At 44.1% G+C, this 18843-nt stretch overlaps 1 protein-coding gene and 1 long non-coding RNA gene across 3 annotated transcripts in view; one reads left to right on the forward strand and one right to left on the reverse strand.

Moving 5' to 3' along the window:
• The window catches only part of PRKCE (protein kinase C epsilon), a 616040-nt gene that overhangs the window by 504546 nt on the left and 92651 nt on the right, over positions 1-18843 (reverse strand). The window lies entirely within an intron of this gene.
• LOC142296021 (uncharacterized) lies at positions 1002-14236 on the forward strand. 2 transcript variants are annotated; one of them, XR_012751576.1, is made up of 3 exons: positions 1002-1083; positions 10285-10369; positions 13974-14236. It is a non-coding gene; the product is annotated as an uncharacterized LOC142296021 (long non-coding RNA). The 2 variants fall into 2 exon arrangements; XR_012751577.1 differs by having other exon boundaries at positions 1007-1045.

Raw genomic sequence — 18843 nt, forward strand, 5'->3', positions numbered from 1 at the left:
ATAGGAATAGATCCCTCTGTGTGTAATGACTCTATATAATATATAGGAATAGATCCCTCTGTGTGTAATGACTATATAATATATAGGAATAGATCCCTCTGTGTGTAATGACTGTATATAATATATAGGAATAGATCCCTCTGTGTGTAATGACTCTATATAATATATGTGTTTCCCTTTTTGTATTGAATTACTGAAATAAATTAACTTTTTGATCATATATTCTAATTTATTGAGATACATTTGTATTAATGATCATTCTGTTCCCATCGGTATTCGGCAGCCCATGCACACAGGCCAGTAAACAAGACGCGATTGACCTGTATATTGTCTATTGGCGCTCATCAGCAGACCGTAAATTGGACACCATAAAGCCCCATTCATACACAGCTCTACCTCCCTGCTGCCCTTTATCAGACACACCAGAGTTGGTCTTGCCAGGACTCAAACTTTCATCTGAATATGAGATCACTTTTCAGACCTGAAGTGTATTAGAAACTGTTATTTTCTGCATAAATTAATAGGAATTGTCTCATGTAAAATGGTTACTACTTGTGAAAAGAAGCAAATTGGTAATTTACTTATCTAAAATCCTCTCCATTCTGAAGAACAGAAGGATTTTTCATTTTATAGCTTATTGCCCTTTGCCTTGGTTACTGGCCATTGATCCAGGCTATCAACAGTGCCTGGGCTCCTACGCAAGAAGCACAGCGCTTACAAGATTTTTGTTATAGAGCTTGTAAGAGCTGCACTGAATCTGCCTGGATCGCTATATTCAGCTTTCTTAACTATTCCTGTTCTGTGCTGCTGACTCAACTTGCAGCATAGGGAAATCCACAGTCTGGGGCACGGTTACCACACCCCTGCAAGCAGGAAACCAGGAGGCAGGGGGAGTGGAGCTTTCATATCCAAGCAGATGAGAAAATCCCTTTAACTTTTTTTTTTTTTTTTTTTTTTTTTAGCTCTTGAAGAGGGTTGTCCAGTACTTCGGACTTCGGATGCGTCATCAATGTCTGATCAGTGCGACTGTGATATCCGGAACCAGGTTCGGACTGGCCCACAGGAGAACCGGAGAATTCTCTGGTGGGCCCCTTTGCAGTAGAACATAATTTATAACCCCCAACATAATCAGTAGTTGGCACAATGCACTTTTTTCACTATGTAGAGATAAAGTACTATAATAATAATATTTATTCATTTATATAGCACTGTTAATTCCACAGCGCCATCTCTGTCCCCATTGGGGCTCACAATCTAAATTCCCTATCAGTATGTTTTTGGAGTAGGGGAGAAAACCAGAGTACCCAGAGGAAACCCACGCAAACACGGGGAGAACATACAAACTCATTGCAGATGTTGCCCTTGGTGGGAATTGAACACAAGACCCCAGCGCTGCAAGGCTGCAATGCTAACCACTGAGCCACTGTGCCGCCAATCATCTCATCATTCATTTCACAAAGTACCTTGTATATTATTATGTAAAGGCATAGGTTTGAGAATGTAATATTTGCATGTAGTTGATCAGTGGCCCACCAGAGTCAATGTAACTAGTGATGCCCCAGTCTGACACTGCCTGGAACCCCCGCTCATCAGCTGTTCCTGATGCCACCGCCGCCGCCATCTAGAACTGCTCAGCTGCAGAGCTGCACAGCACAGCTCCGCCAAGGGAATAGTGGCCATGGATGGGTACTGCATATATGACCCCTATGTGAATAAATAAAGAGTGGAAGTGCAGTATCGACCGTGTCCAGTATTCCGCTGACGGAGCTGTGCAGCTCTGCAGCTGAGCAGTTCAGGATTTGCGGGGGTGTCACACTCCCACCGATCAGACAATGATGACTTATCCCACGGAAAGGGCATCAATGATAAAAGTCCTGGACAACCCCTTTAAACTACTGATAATTACTGATTTTGAATCAGAATGTTTTTCTATTTAGTTTCCATCTTGTGGAATACACTGGCACAAAATAAATAATATTTCTTATTAATCCTATTATTTTAGAGGATTCCTGAGGCGATCCCCTGTACCTGCGGCGCTCCCTGTTAGCGCACGGCCCCTTGTTGATCCCCGCACACAGCCCCGTCCTTCGCTCGGCAGCAGTTTCCTCTTCTTAGAAGTTATATCAACAGGAAGGTCTCTGTGCATCCTTCATCCCAATCTGGAAAAAGTTCTCCATACATCAAGACAGATCAGCATTTTACAAGTCGTGATGAAGGGGGTTAAAACAAAAACAAAACATGACGTTAGGAGACCTTGCTGTTTTGGAAAGGAGGAAATCTGTAATGACCCATGAATAAACAGAAAAAACAAGAGGAAAGTGACTTGTGAACTTGTCTTGCCGAATTTACATTAAAGTGGACTGTGCGTTAGAAGTGTCCCGTATGTGCCCTGGTGGGCTGTGTTCCCACAGGCCGGCTCACCAGGCCAAAAGCAGACAGTTATTGTTCCTATTGGATTCCCAGTGCTCCCGAATATTCAGTTTAGTTGCTTTGTGTTTATGTTTTAATTTTTTATATCTGCCATATGGTTCCAGAGAAATGGGCCTTTTTATTTGGTACCACTTTTTATGGTCTTTAACAAAGGGAGCTCATAGGTTAATTATCCAGAACAGCCTAAAACCACTCCCCAGATAATACTGTAAGCCACGCCTCATTTATGCAAAACAGCCTAAAGACACACCCACGATAATACTGAAAGCCACTCCCCATTTATGTAGAACAGCCTAGACACGCCCACAGATAATAAGCAAGCCACACCCCATTTATGGAGAACAGCCTAAAGACAAACCCATGTATAATAGAGCAAGCCACACCCAATTTATGCAGAGCAGCCTAAAGACACGCCCCCAGATAATACTGCAAGCCACGCCCCATTTATGTAAAACAGCCCAAAGACACGCCCACAGATATTACTGCAAGCCACGCCCCATTTATGTAAAACAGCCCAAAGACACGCCCACATATATTACTGCAAGCCACGCCCCATTTATGTAAAACAGCCCAAAGACACGCCCACAGATATTACTGCAAGAAACGCCCCATTTATGTAAAACAGCCCAAAGACACGCCCACAGATAATACTGCAAGTCACACCCTATTTAGGTAAAACAGCCTAAAGACACGCCCACAGATATTACTGCAAGAAACGCCCCATTTATGTAAAACAGCCCAAAGACACGCCCACAGATATTACTGCAAGCCACGCCCCATTTATGTAAAACAGCCCAAAGACACGCCCACAGATATTACTGCAAGTCACATCCTATTTATGTAAAACAGCCTAAAGACACGCCCACAGATAATACTGCAAGTCACACCCTATTTAGGTAAAACAGCCTAAAGACACGCCCACAGATAATACTGCAAGCCACGCCCCATTTATGTAGAACATCCTAAAGACACGCCCACAGATAATACTATAAGCCATGCCCAATTTATGTACAACAGCCTAAAGACACGCCCCCAGATAATACTGCAAGCCACAGCCCATTTATGTAACTCAACCTAAAGACACACCCCAGATAGTACTACAAGCCACGCCCCACTTATGTAGAACAGCCTGGACATGCCTACAAATACTGTAAGCCAAGCCCAATTTATGTAGAACATCCTAAAAACACACCGACATATAATACTGTAAGCCACGCCCCATTTATGCAGAACATCCTAAAGACACGCCCCAGATAATACTTCAAGCCACACCCCATTCATGCAGTACAGCCTAAAGACACGCCCCCAAATAGTGCAAGCCACACCCTATTCATGTAGTACAGCCTAAAGACACGCCCCAGATAATACTTCAAGCCACACCCCATTCATGCAGAACAGCCTAAAGACACGCCCACCTAATGTTAGATGCATGCTTCCGATTCTTTACTGAAGATTTTTCAGCAGTCTCATTATCAACACAGACAATATTATAATGAAAAGCAACATCTCAATATAGTATATAGCAATATTAGATTATATCACAGCTCCCTTCCTCCCACTCCCTTCTCAATGAGCTTTGCCTAGACTACAGCATCACCAGAAAACCTCTCTATAAAAAAAAATTAGTAAAGCGGGCTTTACACACTGCGATATCGGTCCCGATATCACTAGCGTGGGTACCCGCCCCCATCTGTTGCGCGACACGGGCAAATCGCTGCCCGTGCCGCACAACATCGTCCAGACCCGTCTCACATACTTACCTGCCCGGCGACGTCGCTGTGACTGGCGAACCGCCTCCATTCTAAGGGGGCGGTCCGTGCAGCGTCACAGCGACGTCACTGAGCGGCCGCCCAATAGAAGCGGAGGGGCGGAAATGAGCGGGACGTAACATCCCGCCCACCTCCTTCCTTCCGCATTGTGGAGGCAGGTAAGGAGAGCTTCCTCGTTCCTGCGGTGTTACACGGAGCGATGTGTGCTGCCGCAGGAACGAGGAACAACCTCGTTACTGCTGCAGCAACGATATTAGAGAATGGACCCCCATGTCACCGATGAGCGATTTTGCACATTTTTGCAACGATGCAAAATCGCTCATCGGTGTCACACGCAGCAACATCGCTAATGCGGCCGGATGTGCGTCACAAATTCCGTGACCCCAACGAGTTCGCATTAGCGATGTCGTAGCGTGTAAAGCCCCCTTAAGTCTACAGCAGTTTATGTTTCTGTGGCTTCTTGTATTTTATGCAAAATATTAGGCTTTGTGGCCTGTGTACAAATTGTATAATTTTCTCACTGATTAGCTGCAGCTCCATTGACATGACCTCAGCACTGCAGACAATAACAGATACCGGGAGGAGCGGTGGAGACTCAATGATGGACCTGGGGAGGGTGAGTAAACTGCAGATGTAGACAAACGCCTTAAGGGTATGTGCGCACGTTGCTTTTTACCTGCTTTTTACCTGCTTTTTTGCTGCTTTTTCTTCTGCGCTGTTTAATGCCAAAATGGATGTGTTCTTCTATTCAAGCAAAGTCTATGGGAATTTGGGTTTCTTGTTCACACTATGTTGTTGAAAATGCTGCCTTTTTGTGGCAGAACTTTGGTCAAAAACTCAGCTTTTCAAAGAAGCAACATGTCAATTGTTTTTGCCATTTGGGTTTTGCACTGCAAAGCTGAGTTTTTGACCAAAGTTCTGCCACAAAAAGGCAGCATTTTGAACAACATAGTGTGAACAAGAAACCCAAATTCCCATAGACTTTGCTTGAATAGAAGAACACATCCATTTTGGCATTAAACAGCGCAGAAGAAAAAGCAGCAAAAAAGCAGGTAAAAAGCAACGTGCGCACATACCCTTAAAGACAGTCCGTTTTTGTTGAGCTTTTTCTGCTCTTTGTCTTCAAACACCTGAAAGTTCAGCTGATCCGAACACGTATGTGTATAGGGGCGACGGTTACCTGATGTGTTTGGGGCACCCAAATAATAATGACAGTGGGAAGAAGGGGGTCTAAAGGCCGTCTGTTTGGAGCCCAGAAATACTAAAATCCTGGTTCTGAACTTTAGAATGCTGTATAATTTATATAATAGCAAATAAGCTAAAGGTATTCTGACGCCTAGGAGTACCCACTGATTATTTTTGGGCTACAACAATAGATGAAAAAAAAACAATATATATCAGCCTCACAGAAGAGGCTGATATATATTGGCACATGGCTTTTTTTTTTTAGGTGGCTCTTCTTTTTGCTAAGTAGTATGAATGTACAAACACATTTTTTAGGGCATTTTTTTAGTCTTTTTGTGGCTCATGTCAGTTATTTGTACACAGCTGGCTGCACCTGACCGGCAGACTGCTCCACCAGCGCGCGCCCCCCGACACATCTCAAAACCTCAACAGACAGTTCTCTTTTTTGCTCTCTCAATGGTGACAGTAAATATTTCAGATGAAATAAATAAAGATGAGGGACTATATTTCGGCTTCTAATACATTCAGGACCCTCGCAGGGCTCAGAGACCATGCAAAATAAAAAATAAAAATGGTTGAGCCGTGGTTTAACCACTTCAGGCCTGTTGTATTTCGGACCTTTGTGACCAGGCATATTTTAAAAAGCTTCATATGGGATGATTTACCGGCTTGTGCTATACAAAGTGAGTAAATGACAAGCGCATACTCGGTTATTAAGTGAATGACAAGCGCATACACGGTTATAACACTTCATACGTCCGGCAAATATATTTTTATATATTTTGTAAATACTCCGCGGTTGAAGTATTGCCTTGGACAAACTCCTGGTTGGACATCTCCAGAATAATCTCAACATTTTGTGCAATTTTGCAACATTTCACTGCAGTTTATTCATGCACCAAATTAATCAATTTTTTACCCACTTTATTACACTATTTTTAGGAACTTTCGGCAATATTTTAAAATGACTAGAAAAGGGGTCTTGGCCCTTTGCCATGAAGTTTGACCTATTTATGATTGAATTTTTATACAAAAGTTGCACATTGTAAACAACTCATAACTAGAGTTGAGCGGATTGCTAATAATCCGGGTCCGGCGGATCCGTCGCGGGTTGTCACGGAAGTCCGGATCCGATCCGGAATCCGGCCCAATGTAAGTCAATGGGGAGCGGATCCAGGGAGAGAGAGAGAGAGAGAGAGGGAAGGGGGGGGGGGGAGAGAGAGAGGTGAAAAAAAAAATTCCCAAACCCGGATCGTGCAGCCGGATTCCTGGGTCCAGGTTGGATCCAGTTCGGACGCTGAAACCGTGCGGATCCGAACTTTTACAGTTCGGATCCGCTCAACACTACTCATAACTAATAAAAATGGTGTGGAACAAATGCATATATATATATATATATATGTATATATATTATTATTTATTATAATAGCGCCATTTATTCCATGGCGCTTTACAAGTGAAAGAGGGTATACGTACAACAATCATTAACAGTACAAAACAGACTGGATATTTCAGCAGGACAATGACCCCAAACACACCTCCAGGCTGTGTAAGGGCTATTTGACTAAGAAGGAGAGTGATGGGGTGCTACGCCAGATGACCTGGCCTCCATAGTCACCAGACCTGAACCCAATCGAGATGGTTTGGGGTGAGCTGGACCACAGAGTGAAGGCAAAAGGGCCAACAAGTGCTAAGCATCTCTGGAAACTCCTTCAAGACTGTTGGAAAACCATTTCCGGTGACTACCTCTTGAAGCTCATCAAGAGAATGCCAAGAGTGTGCAAAGCAGTAATCAAAGCAAAAGGTGGCTACTTTGAAGAACCTAGAATATAAGACATATTTTCAGTTGTTTCACACTTTTTTAAGTATTTAATTCCACATGTGTTAATTCATAGTTTTGATGCCTTCAATGTGAATTTACAAATTTCAGAGTCTCGAAAATAAAGAAAACTCTTTGAATGAGGTGTGCCCAAACTTTTGGTCTGTACTGTATATGGTAAACATTTTGTGCAAAATTCTACAATATGATTGCCATCTATATAGATAATAATATTACTATTTGTTCACTTATATAGCACCATTAATTTCACAGCACTTTACAGACATCATCACTGTCCCCATCGGAGCTCACAATCTAAATTCCCAATCAGTATGTCTCTGGAGTGTGGAAGGAAACTGGAGTACCTGGAGGAAAACCATAGATGGATATTGTCAGAGAGAGCTTGTAAAACAAAGACTTTTGCAACTTACTGGGTATTCAAATTTGCAGCCGTTCTTCAGATGTTAACAGTTTTGTTTACAGCTCATTGCCTAGAAGACCGACCACTGCTGCTGTCAAGCTTGTAAGTCCTGCACTGAAGCTGGGATTAGATGGTGACAGTGGACTTCACTGATCCTGTAAGTGCACTTACAAAATCAATAGAAAACAGCTTGTAAGCACTGTGCATGTTCTGCACAGTGGTGGTCGGTCTCCAAGACAATGAGTGTTTACAAAAGTGGGAAAACAAAAATGTTAATATTTTAATAACGGGTAAAAATTATAATAAGCAGTAAATTGCTAAGTTGGTTATATTTACAAGCATTATCCAACAATACTCATCTATGAAAAGGGGAATAACTCACTAACCCTTTCGCAACATCCGTTGTAAATTCTGTGTCTGTGACACACCTGTGATGCCAATATAGTCAGTGCACCCTTTTATGAATTAATTGAGGGGTGTAGTTTGTAAGGTCACTTATGAAGGGGGCGTTCTACTGTTCTGGTACCTCAGGGGCTCTGCCAATGTGACATGGCAGCCTCAAACCATTCCAGCAAAATCTGAAGTCCAATATGGTGCTCCTTCCTTTCGGAGCTTTGTGTTGTGCCTCAAAAGTGGTATTTGACCACATATGGGGTAATGACGTAATCAGGAGATTTAAAAACTTGGGGCCAAACCAACATCTTAGAGGAAAAAATGGTCATTTTAATTTACTCAGCCCTATGTTATACTATTCTGTGAATTGCTCGTTCCCTCCCGAGCCCTGCCGTGTGCCCAAACAGTAGTTTTCCACCACATATGGCGTATCAGTCTACTCAGGATAAATTGCACAACAAACTGCATGGTGCATCTTCTCATCTTCTCCTCTTACCCTTATAAAAATAAAACAAAATTGGGGATAAATTAACAAATTATTTTTTTTCCTTCCACATTGCTTTAACTCCTGTGAAGCAACTAATAGATTAATTAACTTCTTGAATGTGGTTTTGAGCACTTTAGGGGTGTAGTTTTTAAAATGCTCAAAAAGTTGCGCTGGTTTGATTTGCATCAAATATATTATAAAGTAGCAAAACACTTTTATGGGAACTTTGACAAGGGGAGAAGTAACAATTTATTAATTTCCAGGAAGAACAACAGAGGGAGGCACAAGCTAAGGGTACTTTCACACTTGCGTTGAACGGTATCCGTTGCATTGCGTTGTGTAACGGATGCAACGGATGTGTTGCATATAGTGGCACAACGGATGCAACGGATGCTGCAAAACAACGCAATTCCTTTTGATTTTTTTTTTTTTTTTACAGTTTTACCAGCGGCAGACTATTGTAAACGATCAGTTGATCGCTCCCAGTAGCCGGCCGCCGGGTGATCAGCTGATCGCTCCCAGTAGCCGGCCGCCGGGTGATCAGCTGATCGCTCCCAGTAGCCGGCCGCCGGGTGATCAGCTGATCGCTCCCAGTAGCCAGCCGCCGGGTGATCAGCTGATCGCTCCCTGCAGCCGGCCGCCGGGTGATCAGCTGAGCGCTGTCACTTGCCGGCGCCCGGGCATGCCGGCGGGCGCTCAGCCGAGCGCTGTCACTTGCCGGCGCCCGGGCATGCCGGCGGGCAGGCGCTCAGCCGAGCGCTGTGACTTGCCGGCGGCCGGGCATGCCGGTGGCCGGTCGCTCAGCTGAGCGCTGTCGCTTGCCGATGGCCGGGTGCTCAGCTGAACGTTCGGCCACCGCGAGCCAAAATAAAGTTTGATTTAAAAAAAAAAAAAAGAGCATGCGCAGTGGAATCCAGAGGATTCCGCTGCTCAAAATAACGTTACATGCTGCGTTCCTCCCGCTGGGCGGAAGCAACGGAGCGTCGCCCAGCGGAAGCAACGCAGGTCCTTTTGGTACAATCCGTCACCCATACAAGTCTATGGGAAACAGCGGAATCCGTTAACGGATTCTGCTGTTTTCCAAAAGGGCGGATTGTAACGGAAGGAAATAAACGCAAGTGTGAAAGTACCCTAAATCTCTACTAAATGTTGTAAGTAAAGTATTAGATTTAATATAATGGAAAAAGTAGTGTCATCGTGGTTGCATATACCCACTGTCTCACTTTCGGATGTGTAGGTTGTACCTTCAATCATGTAATCTCTACGACAGACAGACTTCTACAGTATATGGAATTTCCCAATAAATATATAATCATGTGAAGATGTGTAGAGCTGGCTCAGATGTAAATATGATTGAGAACTATATGCATAAATGATATACCGGAGGCCGCACTAAGTCAGAAGACCCGGAGCTACAGAAGACATTGGAAGCTGAAGAAGGCCCACAGGCCACAAACCTAACAACCCTGACATACGAGAACACGCGAGGACTAACAGGATTACTTATTTCGTACAATGATGAGCCCAGGGCTATGAGTCTGAGACATTACGTTTTTTACTTATGAAAGCCATTGCTCAGAGACCCCCTTCCCCCCCGTTACTCTGGTTTCATTCCCAAATCTCCCCCAAAAAACAGGTTAATATGGAATTCAGGTTAGGAGCCCCACTGAGGAAAGATGTGTGTAGACAATATACCGCAGGGTAGTATAGCACTATATATATATATAGATAACTGGATAAAGGGGTACTCCAGCCAATAACATTCATTATTTGTTGGCAGATCTACCAAAAACAGGAGACCACCGCCCCTCCAGAGGCCGACATATCAATGGAGCAAACTATGCGGTCGCACAGGGTCCTAAGAGGTAAGGGAGCCAATTTCCGTCTCCAAACCAGGTGTGCAATTGGGCTGCAAGGAGCCCATATACTGTTCTTGTACAGTGTGCCCCTCATTACCCCCACCAGAATAATGGTAAGTAGCTATATTGATAACTGATGAAATATGCATGTTGCCACCCCATACAGATCTATAGGATGGACAGAAATGGGCAATCACTTCAAGACTGAGTCTGGGGGGGACTCAATTGACTATCGCTAATTTAAAAGAGAGGCTTATTTGGGGGCTATGTTATGGATTTCCACTTAGGGCTATGAGCTTTAAGTTAAAGGTTGTTGACCCCTTTGAGTCTGAAAATAAATGTGTATATTGCATATGGCATTAATCAATTATCAGTTCCACACTGCAATCTTCATTCCCTCATTCAGTATCGGACCCCCTGATATGCAGTTTGCACATTGATCCATGTTTTGGATTTTTCTCTTCTGTGAGTGTCTCTCTGAGTAATACAGGCTGGATAGAAGGTAAGTGTGTATCCAGGGTATTACTATCTAAAATGCTCATATATCAGCACAGCTTCTGCCCTGAACTGTTTTCTTGCAAAAGAGGAGCTGTCAGGTAAAAAAAAAATGTGTTTAATACCTTGCCAAAATCATTGTGCTGCCCTGAATCTGCCACTGCTTTCCATTCTTAATTTTCTGCCTCCATTTTGGAGATGTGCTCTTTTTCCTATGTTGGCACCAAGTATGCTTGTGGTCTATTTAAGAGGGCAGCATCTGGAACTGGTCAAAAAGTGCGATGCTGCGAGATCACTCTATTCTCAATGCTGTACACACAGTTTTAATGAAGGGGCGTAGTGTGGTAAGATGCACCCAATTCATTAAGACGCGCCAGTCACTTCACTTGAATGAGACACATCTTAAAAGTGCCGTGTAAGATGACAGGGACTGGAGTACATGTATAAATATACAAAAAGACTGACCCGCACATCCAACAGGTGTGAACAGGTGCTAGCTGAAAACACATTATAATTACAAAACACATACAGCTGCACACAGAAATGCTAACAATGAATAAGGGAACTCTGGTATTGCATTACTGCCATAGGAATATGTGAAAAAAATCCAGAGATATTTAGTTTATGTATTGGCCAATGCATGTGAGCCCAGTCACCACAGCAAGGTAATCTCTGTATACTGGAAACCTAACCTGAAATGCCACTATCTGGGTTAAAAACCTTAGTGTCTGGGCAGCTAGACTAAAAACTTAACTTGAAATGCCACTATCTGGGTTAAAACCTCCATGTCTGGGCAGGTAGACTCCTGCTATAAAGGGGAGTGAACACAACCTGGTTATAGTACTAAATGCTATATAAATGCTATAGCAGTAATGCAGTACCAGAGTTCCCTTATTCATTGTTAGCATTTCAGAGTGCAGCTGTATATGTTTCGGAGTACATGTATGTCACAGCATTAAAACACTGTTAATCTGCAAGATTAACCCCATATCTTAATAAAGTCATGTTTTGGGAGGTTTGCCAGACCAAATGACAGTATTTTGTAGTTGTTCGCCACTTCCGTAAATGTAGAGAGGTCCTATATGAGGGACAATGATATCTATCTATCTAATATTTATGATATATGGACGCTATAGCTCTAGTGTTGACCACTAGCAGAAAGTCGTATGAGTCTTCTTGTTCCTAGTAGGAGTGCACTCTGTTAAGGCCCCGTCACACTAAGCAACATCGCTAGCAACATCGCTGCTAACGAACAACTTTTGTGACGTTGCTAGCGATGTTGCTGTGTGTGACATCCAGCAACAACCTGGCCCCTGCTGTGAGGTCGTTGGTTGTTGCTGAATGTCCTGGATCATTTTTTAGTTGTTGCTGTCCCGCTGTGAAGCACAGATCGCTGTGTGTGACAGCCAGACAGCAACAACTAAATGTGCAGGCAGCAGGAGGCGGCTTCTGCGGAGGCTGGTAACTACAGTAAACATCGGGTAACCAAGAAGCCCTGTCCTTGGTTACACGATATTTACCTTTGTTACCAGCCTCCGCCGCTCTCACTGTCAGTGTCGGCTCTTGCTCTCTGCACATGTAGCTGCAGGACACATCGGGTTAATTAACCCGATGTGTGCTGTAGCTAGGAGAGCAGGGAGCCAGCGCTAAGCAGTGTGCGCTGCTCCCTGCTCTGTGCACATTTAGCTGCAGCACACATCGGGTAATTAACCCGATGTGTGCTGTAACTAGGAGAGCAGGGAGCCAGTGCTAAGCGGCGTGCGCTGCTCCTTGCTCTGTGCACATGTAGCTGCAGCACACATCGGGTAATTAACCCGATGTGTGCTGTAACTAGGAGAGCAGGGAGCCAGCGCTCAGTGTGCGCTGCTCCCTGCACGTGTAGCTCCGTGCGCTGGTAACCAAGGTAAATATCGGGTTGGTTACCCGATATTTACCTTAGTTACCAATAGCAGCATCTTCCACGCGGCGCTGGGGGCTGGTCACGGGTTGCTGGTGAGCTCACCAGCAACTCGTGTAGCGACGCTCCAGCGATCCCTGCCAGGTCAGGTTGCTGGTGGGATCGCTGGAGCGTCGCAGTGTGACATCTCACCAGCAACCTCCTAGCAACTTACCAGCGATCCCTATCGTTGTTGGGATCGCTGGTAAGTTGCTTAGTGTGACTGGACCTTTACCTGACATAACACTACAACGATCCTTACTACAGATTAACGGCCCAGGACTAGGCAAATATTTGCAGACGCTTATTACTTGTTAGTTCAGCTAGAACTACGTAAAACAATACAGCATAAATGTTATCTGGAGAGAAGACTCTATTAATGAGGACCAATCACCAGGTCAAAAGTGGCCAAATTTTGCTCCAATTTTATACTTACTGCTCCCCTAAGTATTCTGTTTTGTTTTCGGTTCTAGAAAAATGGGTCTTTTTATACAGTGCAAATTTTGTGGTTTTCTCATGCGAGGTTTTAGATCTTTTTGGGCACGGGCATAACTTAAAAATTGTAGACTTTAAAGGGAACCAACCAACAGGATTTTCATATATAACGTAAAGCCAGTGTTATACTAGTGCTAGGATGCTGAATGGAAGCATAGGTTTTATTCAGAGATTGGATGTTTTATTTCAGAAATACTGTATGTGCAAGTTACAGCAATGCACTGCTATTTGATTGACAAGTTGTCATGCCCCGACCCGCGGGACCGACTCTTACTGGGCAGTGGGGTTGGTGCCCCTGGCACGCAGCTCCGTATGGTCTGCCCGCTGTTCTTCCTTCCATACTCACTCGGATCGCAGTCCTGGATACTCCTCCTGCTCTCTGCCTGTGGCCTGCTCGTCCAGAAACAAGCATGCACTGAACAGGTCTTCCAGGACCTTCCTTAGGCGAAGCCTGCCACATCCTGTTGTGTTAAAGGGCCAGTACTCCTTAACCTGGAAGTGTTTCTCAGCCTATTGCAGAAGAGCACTTCCAGGTTAAGGAGTAAGGCAGCCTCACCTTCTGGGAGGTGCCTGAGCAACATCTTCCTGTCTCTTAGTGTGACATTGCTTTCCGTCAGGTCCGTGGGGTCCTTTGCCTTGTTGTTTAACCTTGCTTCTGTTCCTAATCTCCTTGCCTCTACTCAGAGCCGGCTGTGCCTGTCTGCTTCTTCAGTCCATACCTGGATTCCTGCGCTCCACAGAGTCCATACCTATCCGGCTGTCACCACTCCGCTTCAGCCTACTGGATCGGATCAAGCACCGCCAGAGGAGGTCCTTACCGAGTCGTCTGCGTCAACATCCTTCCTACTACAGGATCAAGGCCTGGCTCGGTGTTACCATCTACCTCCACTTTGGACCAGACTTCACTAGTGCTCAGGTCGTATCTGCTGTGCATTGCTACTCGGCCATACTTACGGATATTAGGACTAATCCTGTGCAGACTGTACCTGAATTCTGGAATCTACCATAGGACACTTGTGTTGTTTGACGCTGGTTGGGCTCTGATCATTAAAGTCCTTTCCTTCCCTGAAGCTTTGTCCAAGTCCATCTCTGGGGTCAGCTGCCACAGTCCTCTGTGGTCCTTTGGGTTCACTACTGCGCTCCCCCGTGGGAAGCGCAACACAGGTGCAACAGGAAGGGAATATGTGCGTCAGGTCTAGCTATCTATGCCCGCCCTTGTCTGTTTGCCTGCGCCAGAATTAACATCTACAACACCACCAAACTATGTAGGATATTAAAAACTGACCTTGATAGTATAATATTACAAAAAGATCTGGATAAGATGTCAGAATGGGCAGATACTTGGCAAATGAGATTTAATGTTGATAAATGTAAAGTAATGCACTTAGGACGTAGTAATCCTATAACTGCCTATACATTAAATGGAAGTAAACTCAGGACTACAGAACAGAAGAGGGACTTGGGGATTCTCATTACAAATAAGCTGAGCAGCAGCACTCAATGTCAGGCAGCAGCTGCTAAAGCAAACAAGATTCTAGGGTGTATAAAAAGAGAGATTAGATCCCGTGATCCCAACGTATTGTTACCCCTCTATAAATCACTTGTAAGGCCACATCTGGAATATGGGATTCAGTTTTGGGCTCCACATTTTAAAAAGGACATTCAGAAGTTAGAGTCAGTTCAAAGGCAGGCAACTAGACTATTACAAGGAATGGAGGCCTCCCATATGATGACAGGTTGAAAAAGTTAGATATGTTTAGCTTAGAATAAAGATGTCTCAGAGGAGATCTCATTTATATGTATAAATACATGTGTGGTCAATATAAAGGACTGGCACATGACTTATTTCTTCCGAAGACAATACTAAGGACCAGGGGGCATTCACTACGAGTGGAAGAAAAGCGATTCCGACAGCTAAATAGGAAAGGGTTCTTTACAGTTAGAGCAGTCAGACTGTGGAATACACTACCACAAGAGGTAGTAATGGCAGATACTATAACAGCTTTCAAAAAAGGGCTGGATGATTTCCTCAGTGCACACAACATTGTTGGTTATAAATGACTTTGTGACCAAATGTAGAACTGGTGGAGGAAGGTTGAACTAGATGGACCTAGGTCTTTTTTCAACCTTAGTAACTATGTAACTATGTAACGGCAGGGGGAGGAAGGCCAGACAGGCAGACGGGGGCGGGAGTAAATAGCAAGACCCGACACGTATTCCCTTCCTGCTGCACCTGTCAATCAAATAGCAGTGCTTTGCTGGAACTTTACTTGCACATATTTCTAGCATCCAATCTCAGAACACAAGCTATGCTTACGTTCAGCATCCTACAGCCAGTATAGCACTGGCTTTACTTTATATATGAAAATCCTGCTGGTTGATTTGCAAAGCCTGTGATAGGATCCTCACCTACCAAGCAGCATTTATAATACTGATCTCAGAAGGATATAGGACTTTGTTGCATCTCTAAACTTTGCACTACCAATAGCAACACCCCTCTGTCCAAGCACTTGAACATTTAGAGAAAGAGCCCAGTTGAAGGGATGGATTAAAAAACGGTGATCAAGATGTGCAACATTCCATGGAGGAGCGCCCTCTACTGTTTGCTAAATTATACCACTAATGAAATTACAGAAACAAATACAACCCAAGGTGAGAAGCCTTTGATGTCAATGGGATCATTCCTGTAGGAGATGGGTGACCTGGATATTTGATAAAAGACAGAAAATATTCAATTCCATCAGTTAACAGAAAAACTCTGCAGGGAGGGCCAACTTTTAATTATTTCCCTCTGCTACTACAAACGTCTGACTTTGGAGTCTTGGATCAAAGTCTTATTTTTCCCCCCTCTCTCGCTCACAAGAGCACATGTGACTCCAACAGTTCAGCTCTGGAAGATCTCCGGGTCCGACCCAGACCAAGTTTTCTATCATCTATTATCTCGCAGTATACTCGACTCCGTCTCCTTCCAGATTATTCGCGTCTCGAATCCCTTTTAGTAGAGAATCCAGTAAGGAGAGGCCACATAAAGACACGGAATCGTCTTGTTTGAACCGTGCGGAAACAATAAAAATAAAAGCTGGTATATGAGAGCCATTGATAGACGGGGCGATCGGCCTGGATTAAACAAAGACAGCTTGTTGGGGTTTTTTTTCCTCGTTTTCTTCAGTATTTTTTTGGCATGTGTTTCAAAAGCAGTTATTTGCTCCTCGGTTTCTAAGCCCTTTCTGTATTCCTCTGTCACATGCTCTTCAAAGACACAAGACAGCGTTCCAGAATGTGCGCGGTATAAGACGAGCCGTGGAGACGGCAAAGATTTACTGATTCTTATGGGAAAGATGTCCGAGCATCTCATTTGTGTTGACTGGTGGTGAGGGGGAATAGTGTGTGCAAATTATCTGGCTTTCTAAATTACACTCGGTTTATTACGTTCCACCTTTTTTTTCTATGTATGCCAGTCATCACTTTTGCTTTTGAGCCTGGTTTTGGTCCACAGTATTCAATAAGGACCAGCTCTTCTGACATGTCTGTTTTACTAAATATGAGACAAGAACTTCCAGGCCCGTAGCTTTCGGTTATAACTCCCTCTTTTACAGTCCTTCTGTTATTTTTCCTGGAAATGTATAAGTAAATTTGCAACTGGGTCTTATTGATCCCCTAGCCCATAGTGTAATACAGTGCAGTGTTATAAGACATTATATTATAGGGAATAGAAAACAGTTCATTTACTATTTAATATCATATCTCTGGTATATACCATCAACTAAAGGGGTTGTCCAGGTAAAACCAGTTATCAACTTTGTCCTTCAGCCTCATAGTGTCAAGGGGTGTGAGGGTATAACAGGGCGCCGGGGCTCCTAACCTAGCCCTCAGGTTCAGGAGCCTTAGCCTTTCCTAATCCCAGAGATACCTCTGATGGTGAAGATGTCTGGGCCACCTTCCTTGTCCTGCTTCTGATTAGGAGGGGACAAGCGCAAAGAGGGTCTTTTCTTTGAAGAAAGTGGAGACACAAAACAGGACAAATAGTCTGCTCACCTGGAGGGGTTGTATTTTAACGATTGATGACAGCTGCAGCAGCCCCCACAGTGTTAAGTGTAGAAAATGGAGATGAAGGGTTAAAGTTGCACTGCTGTCCACAAGTAAAATGCTGGTGCTTGAAAGAGTGATTTTATTCAATGCGTTTCGGAGTTGAAAACTCCTTCATCAGGATATTCACATCCTAATCCTGATGAAGACATTTTCGAATGTGAAACGCGTTGAATAAAATCATTCTTTCTAGCATTTTCCTTGTGAACAGCCTCGTGGCTGTTAACGCTTCATCTCCATTTTCTTGCCCTGCTCTTGGACACCCTATATTAAATACCCCCTCTGCCCAGCCTCAGGGGAGGGCCAGGAATGGTTGAGCCCACAGATATGGACAAACGGGGAAACCAAAACTTTATTCCACAGCTAGCACACATAGATATAAGACAATACGTAATAAGGAGGAAATAAAGAGCAGTGAAGAAATAAACAGACAACGAGAGGGTTTCGAGCACACCAAACAGCATACAGTCAATCACCAGCAACTGGAACACAACAGCACATGGACCGGATAAGCAAATGCAATAGTCGGCATGTGAAGACAGATTCCTCCATCTTAAAAAGATGGGGAGCAACTATGATAGGTCTCCAGCAATATGTGATCCAAAAGGTAACCAACAGGTTTGCAGAAATTAACTCCTGCCTTCCCAATCACTTTTGAGCACACAGCTGGTCGACGCCCGAGCCTGCTTGTGCAACTCAGAAGCACCAGAGAAAGCATAGTGTGGAGTGTCAGAGTCTGAACATCATCTGATGCCACCATGACACTTGGCGAGTTAAGAGCCAAACGTGTGACCCATAGGGCATAAATGGAGGCAACGCTCTGGCATCCGTCCTGATATATCTTGTGTTGGGAGTAAAAGATCCCTATTGGGGATAAAATTCCCCATTTTGCCAATCGATGCAGGTCCTGGCATCAGACCCCACTGATCAGTAAGTTATCACTTCCCTAAGGAGTGGTGAAAGCTTATTGTCACTGGATAACCCCTCATCTTGGGATTATGCTGGTGGGGTGTATGCAGCTTTTTTAATAGTTACAAAAAAAATGTAGTTAATATTATGGGAAAATTCATTTTCCAGAAGCTGTAAGGAACTTTTCAAACTCATTTACTTTCCATTCCTTAATGAGATTGATTAAGATTGATTAAATACTGGAATGGCCGAGGCAAGACTCAGCCTGCAGCACTCCGGGACTCGCTTGTAAATCTCCCCGTCTCATTGTGATCAGTCTACGTCACTGTTGTCTTTCCAACGAGTCCCCACAACCTGCAGCTATGAATGTGCTCCCGTCAGACATGTACGAGCTCGCACCCCATCTGGACTTGGCACGGGGTTACTATGAGACTGCATAAAACGTAAAATAAAATTCCCACGGACTTAAAAAAGGTTTCACAAATAAAGTAAACAGTGCTAAGGGGATGATAAAGAACAGTGATGTCGAATCCATGCCGCCCTCATCATGCCCTGGCGG

This window comes from Anomaloglossus baeobatrachus, chromosome 3 (assembly GCF_048569485.1).
Source record: "Anomaloglossus baeobatrachus isolate aAnoBae1 chromosome 3, aAnoBae1.hap1, whole genome shotgun sequence".
NCBI lineage: Eukaryota > Metazoa > Chordata > Amphibia > Anura > Aromobatidae > Anomaloglossus > Anomaloglossus baeobatrachus.